General features: G+C 40.7%; 1 non-coding gene across 1 annotated transcript; it reads left to right on the forward strand.

Moving 5' to 3' along the window:
- The first annotated feature begins 9,368 nt into the window (after positions 1–9,368).
- Positions 9,369–9,475, forward strand: LOC112745712 (small nucleolar RNA R71). Its single transcript, XR_003173626.1, has one exon. It is a non-coding gene; the product is annotated as a small nucleolar RNA R71 (small nucleolar RNA).
- Positions 9,476–9,849: the final 374 nt, after the last annotated feature.

The raw sequence follows: 9,849 nt of genomic DNA on the forward strand, positions 1-9,849 counted from the left end.
AGACAGAATCACAGAAATGGCCGAAGAGGTAGAGACGCTGGTGAAGAGAAGAGCGGCGACCGATGCGAAAGAGGGCGAACGGAAGATGGCGCACGAGGCGGTGCGGTGACGATGGTGGTTGGAGGTCGTGACGATGGTGGTCGGAGGTGGCTGGCTGGGACGAGGGAGAGAACACAGAGGAAGGGCGTAGAGAGGAAGGGTTTCGCGAGGAGCACTGGAGCAGGGTGAGAAAGTTGCAATGCGCGGCGCTCTATGCCTCTGGGAAGATGGGTTTCGCGAGGAGCACTGGGTGGATGCCTCTGTAGGAAGAAGGGTTTCGCGAGGAGCACTGGAGCAGGGTGAGGGAGCTGCAATGCACGGCGCTCTATGCCTCTATGCGAATTGGGATTCTGGGAAGAGAAGAAATTAGGGTTTTCACTTTTCAATATATATATATATATATATATATATATATATATATATATATATATATATATATATATATATATATATATATATATCTGTAAAGTGAAATGACTAAAAAACCAAAATAAAAACTAAATTCTTAAGGGTATTTAAGTAATTTAATATATTCGAGGATTGTGGGGAATACGAGGACGGGGACGGGGATCCCCGCTCGGGTCCCCGCATCTACTTCGGGGGAATTTTGTCCCCCATCCCCGTCCCCGCAGGGAAAATTCTCCGCCATCGGGCCCCGTTCGGGGCGGTTCCCGCGGGGATCCCCGCTGCCTGGGGATTTTTGACACCCCTAATAATAACTAAAAGATTTATTATTTAATTTTTTTAATCTACAGAAATCATATTATTCTTAATCGACGAGAACTTTTGTCTCCTATGATGGACAAGTTTATTATTTAATTTTATAATGAACAAGTTTTTAAATACGTTTCAACTCTTTATTTCATTTCAGACTATTAATTTACTGTTATAACTTTTAAAAAGGTTACTTAATGTTGTTTTTTTATTTAAAATTATAAATTCATTGTAAAACTCTTTAAAAATTGTCCTGCCTTATTCTTCTAAAAACAGTGATTGGATTGGATGTTAAGTTGGTGAAATACATAAACCACCTTGTGAAAAGATGGTAAAAATTATATATATATATATATATATATATATATATATATATATATATATATATATATATATATATATATATATATATAGACAATTCACTTAAATAAATCATTTGAAAAAAAATTTACTCAATTACAATTTTGAAATGGCAATACTGAAATGCAATTTTTCATATTATTATAGAAATCGCTACTAGTAGTAGCAGTTTAGGGAAGAACGTAAACTGCTACTAGCAGCTACGATTTACGTGAATTGGGGTTTTAAATAGAAACTACTATAGGCAGCAGTGGTTTATGTGGAAGCTGGACATGTGCATAAATCGCTATAGGCAGTAGCGGTTTATGTGTTGGAAAGCTTGAACATAAACCGCTGGAAGCATAAGCGGTTTACGTTGAGTGTGTGTGTGTATGGTGGTTGGCTATATATACCCCTCCAAGGCATTGAGGAAGAAGAAGAGTGTCATTTCTCACAAATGGATGGTAAGAAGAGTTTTCTGCCTCTAGTGCATTGCTCTGGAAAAATTCAAAAAAGCAAAAGGCACGGTGTTAAATTTACAGATAGGGAACCGCTTAGTCTTTTTATTCAGTCGTCAAGTACATTGGCAGAGATAAAAAAATAGCATATTACAGAAGTTGGGTGTGTGTGGGAACAAAGTGGGTAAAGAAGTTGTTCTACAAGATTCCCATTGCCGTTGTATCAGCCAGTGTGAAGTATGAGACATTTGTGATAGGAACCGATTAAGATATGCAGGTGTTGTTTCACTGTCGATGGAGTTTAACTGAGGTTAGAATACTCGAGTTGTTTGCAAAGTTGGAAGATGGCATCAACAGCTCTGGGGCATCAGTGTCAAATCCTCAGTCAACGACGATGGGTGGTGCCTCAACATCAATGTCTGTGGTAGCACTTTCATGTCCGATCCCTGATCCTCCACTTGCTGCGGTTGGTACTGCTAGTGTGCCTCATGGTGTTCCTGATTTTGAAGTTGAGGCTGGACCAAATTAAGTTGAAAATGCGATGTGAGACGATGATTCGAATGATGAGCCGGTTGACATTGTTGGAGACAGCGATGATGATATTCCGAGCAATACACATACACCTCCTGGAGCATTGGGTTCTGGCACACAACAATATCCTCTACACTTGTCAACCTTGAACTTGGAAGCCACAGGCCAACAGCGGGATGTCGAGTCAACCTTTGCGGGTCAGGGTCTGCATGATGCAACCGCTCTAACGAAATTTCAGATTGGCCAATCTTTCCAGAGTGAGGAGGAAGCTGTGTTGAGTGTAAAAGATTACAGCATCCAACGTGGAGTTGAGTACAGGGTGATGGAGTCAGACCATCTCAAATACCACGGGAGATGCAAGGAGTTTGGAAAAGGGTGCACATAGACGATTTGTATCACGCTGCGACAAAGGAAGAGCACTTGGGAAGTTAGGATGTACAATAGACTGCACACGTGTTTGGCCACATCGATATCGAGTGACCACAGACAGCTTGATTATCATGTCATATGTGCAAGGATCTTTTCGTTGGTCAGAGTCGATGCGTCGGTTATGATTAAGGTGTTGCAAGAAGCAACTGAGGCAACCTATGGTTTCAGGCCTAGCTATAGGAAGGTCTGGATGGCGAAGCAGAAGGCAGTATCACAGATCTATGGCGACTGGAAGGAGTCTTATGGCAAGTTTCCCCGTTGGATCCTTGGGCTAACGTCCACTATGGAGGGTACGATTGCTCTGCTGAAGACCTCTCTGGTTAGAGTGGGTGATCAGGTTGATGAATCAACTATCTACTTTCATAGTCTTTTTTGGACATTTTTTTCCTATACTGAGGCTTTTTGACACTGTAAATCGCTAGTCAGCATCGCGGTACGTACTTGTATGGCAAGTATGGAGAGACTTTGTTGTTGGCTACTGCTCAAGACAGAAACTCGAACATCTTGCCCATTGCGTTTGCACTTGTGGAAGGAGAAAATGCAGAATCTTGGGCATACTTTCTAACCAACTTGAGAAGATATGTGACTCCACAACCGAGTATTCTGGTGATATCTAACAGGCACAATGGCATCAAGGCTACACTAAAGGCACCTCATAGTGGTTGGTGACCTCCTCATGCTTATCAAACATTTTGCATTCGGCATGTTGCTGCCAATTTTACTCTAAGCTTCAAGGGACAGGATGCAAGGAGACTATTGGTGAATGCTGCTTATGCGAAGACAGAGGCCGAGTTTGAGTATTGGTTTGATATTATGAGAACAAAAAATCTGGTTATGTGTGATTGGGCAAACAGGATGGAGTATGAGAGGTGGACATAGCACAAGAATGGCGGTAGACGATATGGTCACATGACGACTAACATATCTAAGTGTGTCAACTCTGTTTTGAAGGGCACCAGGAATCTACCAGTGATGTCGTTGGTGAAGTCAAGATATCTACGACTTGCAGAGTTGTTTGTTGTTCGGGGTCAGACGGCAGAGGCACAACTGGGATCTGGGCATCGGTTTTGCTAGACGCTTGTGAAAGCCATTGAGTGGAACTTGAAGGATTCAAGGTGCTTCACGGTGACACTGTTCGACAGGTATCAGTCTGAGTATACCATGGCAGAGACTACTCCTACAGGTAACTTCTCGTTGGGTACCTATCGAGTTTCTCCTAGAGATCGTACCTACGACTGTGGCCACTTTCAGGCCCTGTACTACCCCTGTTGCCATGCAATTGTATGCTGTCTCAATCGCGTCTAGATTGGGCCACATATGTTGACAAAGTTTACAGCATGTCTGAGGTATTCAAGGTGTACTAGATGGGTGATCAATCCTATCTCCACCCCTCCCGTCCTTAGCATACAGCTAGTCTGTGTTCAAAGCCCTCTCGGAAACATGCTGCACACCGCCAAGCTGTGGGACCACCCTATCAACTTGATGCCACTCAATGACAGTAAAGTATTGGTGCGGAAATTCTAACCACAAACTAATCGGCAAGTGCACCAGATCGTACTAAGTAATACCTCAGGTGAGTGAGGGTCGATCCCACGAGGATTGATGGACTAAGCAACAATGGCTGATTAATTTACTTAGTTAGACAAGCAGAAAATAGTGTTTGAGAGTTCAAAAGTATTAAACAATAGATTCAGAAGATCAGAAGGCAGGCAAGTAAATAAGTTGAAAATAATATATGGAAAAACAGTTAAGGCTTCAGAGTTATCTACTTTCCGAATTGACTTTTTTTATTAATTTATTTTAATCATGCAAGATTTAATTCATGGCAAACTATATGTGACTAGACCCTAATTCCTTAGACCTTTCTAGTCTCCTCTAACTTTCATCAACCGCCAATTCCTTGGTCAATTAATTACAATTAAGGGGTGAAATTTAATTCTAGTTATTATGCCACAAAAATCCTAATTACCCAAATATAAGAGGATTATATGTCACGTATCCCGTTAAGTCCAGATAATTAGAATTTAGGAGAAATTATTTTCAAGCTGTTGTTCAAGTAAAGAGCTTTTTCAAGTTATACAAGAACTCAATTAGAAAGAGGGTCATACTTCCGTTCCACCCAAATTCATAAAATAAAGAATGAAAACAATTCTTGAAATATAAATCAATACATGAATTAAAATAAAAAAATAATAGTATCAATCCATACAACAGACAGAGCTCCTAACCTTAACAGTGGAGGTTTAGTTGCTTATGGAAAAGAGTGAAAACTAGGATTCTGTAAATTGGGCTGAGGTGGAATGAAAAGTGGAATTCCTCCCAGAAGAGAAGTTTCTTTTCTCTTTTATATCTAATCTAATTAATTTAAAATCTAATTTCTAAAACTAAAAATAATATATTTTCCTATTTTAAAATTAAAGTTTTAAATTAGAATTAAATAATCAGCGTTTTCTGCATTTTCTACATGTGCCGCACGTCACGCGTACGCGTCAGTCACGCGTACGCATCGATGGTCTTCTTCGCGTGTCACGCGACGCGTCAGGTACGCGCACGCGTCACTGTGCATATCTCCAAATCATGCAAACGCGTCAGGTACGCGCACGCGTCGCTCCTCGATGGTCATCTCCTTCAATTTTTGTGCTCCTTCAGTTTGTGCAGGCTTTTTTTCCATCCGAATGCTACCTAAAATAAACAAAATTGCACAAGACTCAAAGTAGCATCCATAGTGGCTAAAAGATAATTAATTCTTGATTAAACTCAACAATTGAATGCAAATTCACTAGGAAAAGATAAGAAAGATGCTCACGCATCACAACACCAAACTTGAATTGTTGCTTGTCCTCAAGCAACCAAAACTAATACAAGATTAAGATGTGAATTTGCATGAGAAATGAGAGTTTAGTTATGCTTGTGTCTCTTCTTAAAGTGGGATTTATCTATTGCAATTCTGAACAGTTTTGGCATCTCACTCTCCTTTGAATCAGAGGAATGTGAATGTCATGCGGAATTAGAATCCAGATCATATTATGAGTTCTCTGATCTTTATACCTCAGTTGAATCATTGAACACAGCAGATATCCCTTAATTCTCAATTAACTGGTGCTTTGCACCTTGAGCCTAACCGTGACTTTAAATGTTCTGTCTCAAGGGTTAATTGACACAAGAACACCACAAGCACTTAACTGGGAAACTCTTTTGAAGTTCTGAATTTTTTTCCAGCTATTCCCAGAAAGTGGTGCTCAAAGCCTTTGGCATACTCTACTAATTGCAGTTGATCTCGACTTTAAATGTTCTGTCTCAAGGATTACTTGACAAAAGAACACCACAAGCATATGACTAGGGAAACAACTCTTTGAGCTTTTAATCATGTCTGACCTCCCTAGTCATTGATGCTCAGAGTCTTGGACCTTGCTTTTATATCCTCTTTTCTCGCTCTTTTTTTATTTATTTTTTTTTTTTACTTTTGCTTTTGCTTCAAGGGTTAACTGTCACTAATTTTCATAAAATTCATAATACTTCTCTAAATTCCTTTTCCTTATACGTCAACATTCCTTGATTCAAATTCAAACATGCATGGTTTATGTCATGCATTCAAAATCACAGAGAACACCACCACATTTGATTAAATGAGACTACTCTTAAAAAAATAAACTCAATTTCTCATGCATTACATCCCCTTTTCTTCTTTCTTTTTGATTTCAAGCTCAGTGGGCAATACATGAGACACCTTTCAGAATTAAAGCAACTAACAGAAATTTTGAAAATAACAGAACTAAACTAGAACCTAGGAATTTATCTACTACAGGATCATGCAATAAACGAGACAAAATAGCAGAAAACCGGAACATAACATAGTAAGAGCGGGAAGGAATATAGAATTAAAGAAATTCAACCACCTTAGTTATCCTAGTGGCCGTTTTATTCTTCAGGCTGTGCTTCTTCGTGAAGATGATTCGCCTCCCTTTGGTACCATAGAATTAAACAGAAAAACCATCAGCGAAGCGACAACACCAAACTTTAAAGGTTTGCTTGTCCTCAAGCAAAGAAGAACTAAAAAACAAAAACAAATAGTATGATGAAAAAAAAATAAAAGGATAAAAGAACAAGAGAGAATTAGGATTTGGGGGTGGATGATTTGAAATCAAGCACTGAGGGGGTTTAATTGGGCATCGCATGCGACGCGTACGTGTAATGCACGCGTACGCGTAATGCATGCGTACGCGTACGCGTGAATGGCCAGGATGGAAAAACGGCACGCACGGGTCAGGGACGCGTACGCGTGATGGGGCTTGTGCGCCCAGCACAGTTCCAGACCCACCATCATAACTCTCTGGCCAAACACCTTTTACGCCGATTTTACATGGTCACGCATGCGCGTCAAGGACGCGTCCGCGTGATGGGCTGAAATCGCAAACGACGCGTACGCGTGAGGGACGCGTGCGCGTCATCTTGCTTGTGGACAAGGCACGCATCCAGCACCACTCCGGCCCAACTCTTCGGTCAATTCCTTGGTGGTGCGAACTCACTCATGACGCACATGCATCAGGGATGCTTGCACGTCGAACACCCCCCTTTTTTTTTAGAAAGTGTTCGGTTCCTGTTCTAAAATAGCTGCATGATCAGAACACACGTAAAATGAAAGAAAAACAGTAAAAACTCAAAAAAAAAAAATCAAATAACTAAGAAAATCACTACTAGGAAAAATAATTAAGGATACGAAATTATCGAGTTGCCTCCCGACAAGCGCTTCTTTAATGTCACTAGCTTGATGGTCAGCTCCTCTAAGGAGGAGGATCATAGGGGCTCAGCTCTTCACCCCTTACTTTGAACTACTTTCCTGTGTCTCCATAAAGTAGCTCAATATGCTCCAGGAGAGGATTCTGTTCACTGTATAAATCCACACTGGATTGCTAATTAACACCACTTTCTTTCCTGGGGAGAAACCTTCAGTGGGGATCTTTTTGTTTCTCCATCCTCTGGGTACTTTCTTTTTAGGACCCTCTCCCTTGGTGGATGATGCATTTCCAACACCAAACTTAGGTTTGATGTCAGGAGGAATTTTATTGATTGTTACAAAGGGAGGTTTGAGCTGCAAATTCTGCTGTGCATCATCAGGAGATTTTTGAAGGTTTGGATCAATAAGCTCAGTCTGCATGCACCTCTCTTCTTCACCTGCTGAATGTACATCTTTGAAAACTTGAAAGACTAGTTGCTCATTATGTACTCTAAGCACTAATTCACCTTATTCCACATCAATCAGAGCTCTTCCAGTGGCTAGGAATGGTCTTCCTAAAATTATGGAGGCATTCTCATCCTCCCCCGTGTCAAGAATCACAAAATTTGCTGGGAGGAAGAACTTACCCACTTTGACCAAGATATTCTCCACTAATCCGTATGTAGGCTTCATAGATTTGTCTGCCATCTGTAATGCTATCTTTGTGGGTTGTGCCTCTTGGATTTGCAACTTCTTCATCACAGACAAGGGCATTAAATTGATGCTTGCTCCCAGATCATATTATACTTTCTCAAAGGTTGTGCTCCTAATGGTGCGTGAAATTTGAAAACTCCCTAGATCTGGCATATTCCTTGGCAAGTTATTCTGAATTATGGCACTACATTCCTTAGTCAGGACCACTGTCTCATCTCCCTTTAAAGGCTTCTTCTTTGACAACAACTCCTTCATGAATTTGACATAGAGAGGCATTTGATCCAAAACCTCAGCAAAAGAAATATTGATTTGCAACTTTCTGAAGACTTCCAAGAACTTTGAAAACTGCTTGTCCTTGGTATCCTTTTGAAGTCTCTGAGGATATGGTATTTTAGGCTTGTACTCAGGAGCCTTTGGTAATGTAGGATAAGTGTCAAGAGAGTCTGGGAATGGGTTGTCTGCATGCTTTGGAGGGACGTGCTCTACTTCTTCCTTCTTCTCTTCTGGAGCTTCTTTTTTAACTGGCTCCTCATTAACTTGTGCTTCCGTACTTACCACTTGTCCACTTATCAAGGTGATAGCCTTGCATTCCTTTCTTGGATTTGTAATGGTATTACCAGGAAGGCTATTAGTGGTCCTCTGATCAATTTTATTAACTTTTGTGGCTAATTGACCCATCTGAATCTCCAAGTTTTGAATTGTATTTGCAGACCTCTCAGGTATTTGCTTGCTCAGTTGTCCCATTTGCACCTCTAAGTTTCTAATGGAGGCTCTGGTTTCCTGCATAAAACTCCTCATCATCTCCCAATTAGAATCTTGTTGGAATTGAGAGTTTGTCTGCTGAGGTGGTTGTTGTTGATGAGACTGAAATTGGCAGTTATTATGATTGTTCTGTTGGATCGCCCTGAGAATTATTGTTGAAATTCTGAAATCTCTGAGGTTGGTCCATCCACCTAAGATTGTATGTCTTAGAGTATGGATCATTATTGAGGTTTCTAGGATCACTCCCCATGTAATTCACATGTTCAGAAAAAGATTGAGCATAATCATAATTCTTATTTTGTACAAAATTACCTGTCATGCCATAAGAGACCTCTTGAGGTGGATTTTAGGTGTTGATAGCTGAGACTTGCATGCCACCTATCTGCTGAGTAAGTAAATTTATTTGCTGAGACATAAGCTTGTTCTGAGCAAGAATAGCATTAACAGCTTCCATTTCCAACACACCTCTCTTCTGAGGAGCCTCAGAGTTCACAAGATTCCTGTTAGATGAGTATAAATATTGGTTGCTAGCAACCAATTCAATAAGCTCAATAGTCTCCTCCGGTGTCTTCTTCTTGTGCAATAAACCACCTGCAGAATTATCTAAATACATCTTGGACATTTCACCCAAACCTTCATAAAAGATATCTAGTTGGGTCCATTTGAAGAACTTGTCTGGAGGACATTGCCTAGTCAGTAGCTTGTATCTCTCCCAAGCTTCATAAAGAGTTTCACCATCCTTCTGCCTGAAGGTCTGAACCTCCACCCTAAACTTAGTCAGCTTCTTTCCTGAGAAAAATTTAGTAAGAAACTCAGTAACAATGCAACCTTGTCCCAAGTATCCAAACTCTCCTTGGGTTGGGAATCTAGCCATAACTTTGCTCCATCCCTCAGAGCAAATGGGAAGAGCATGAGTTTGTACACCTCAGGGTTCACTCCATTTGTGTTCACAGTATCACAAATCTGCAGAAAATTAAAAATAAATTAATTTGGGTCTTCGTGGAGAAGACCATGATACTGGCAGTTTTGTTGCACCAGGGTGACCAATTGTGGCTTCAACTCAAAGTTGTTCGCAGCTATAGGAGGTACCACAATGGTTTTTTCATAAAGATCTGCAGTAGGAGCAGAGTAAGACCCAAGTACTCTCCT

This window comes from Arachis hypogaea, chromosome 14 (genome assembly GCF_003086295.3).
Source record: "Arachis hypogaea cultivar Tifrunner chromosome 14, arahy.Tifrunner.gnm2.J5K5, whole genome shotgun sequence".
NCBI classification, from domain to species: Eukaryota; Viridiplantae; Streptophyta; class Magnoliopsida; order Fabales; family Fabaceae; genus Arachis; species Arachis hypogaea.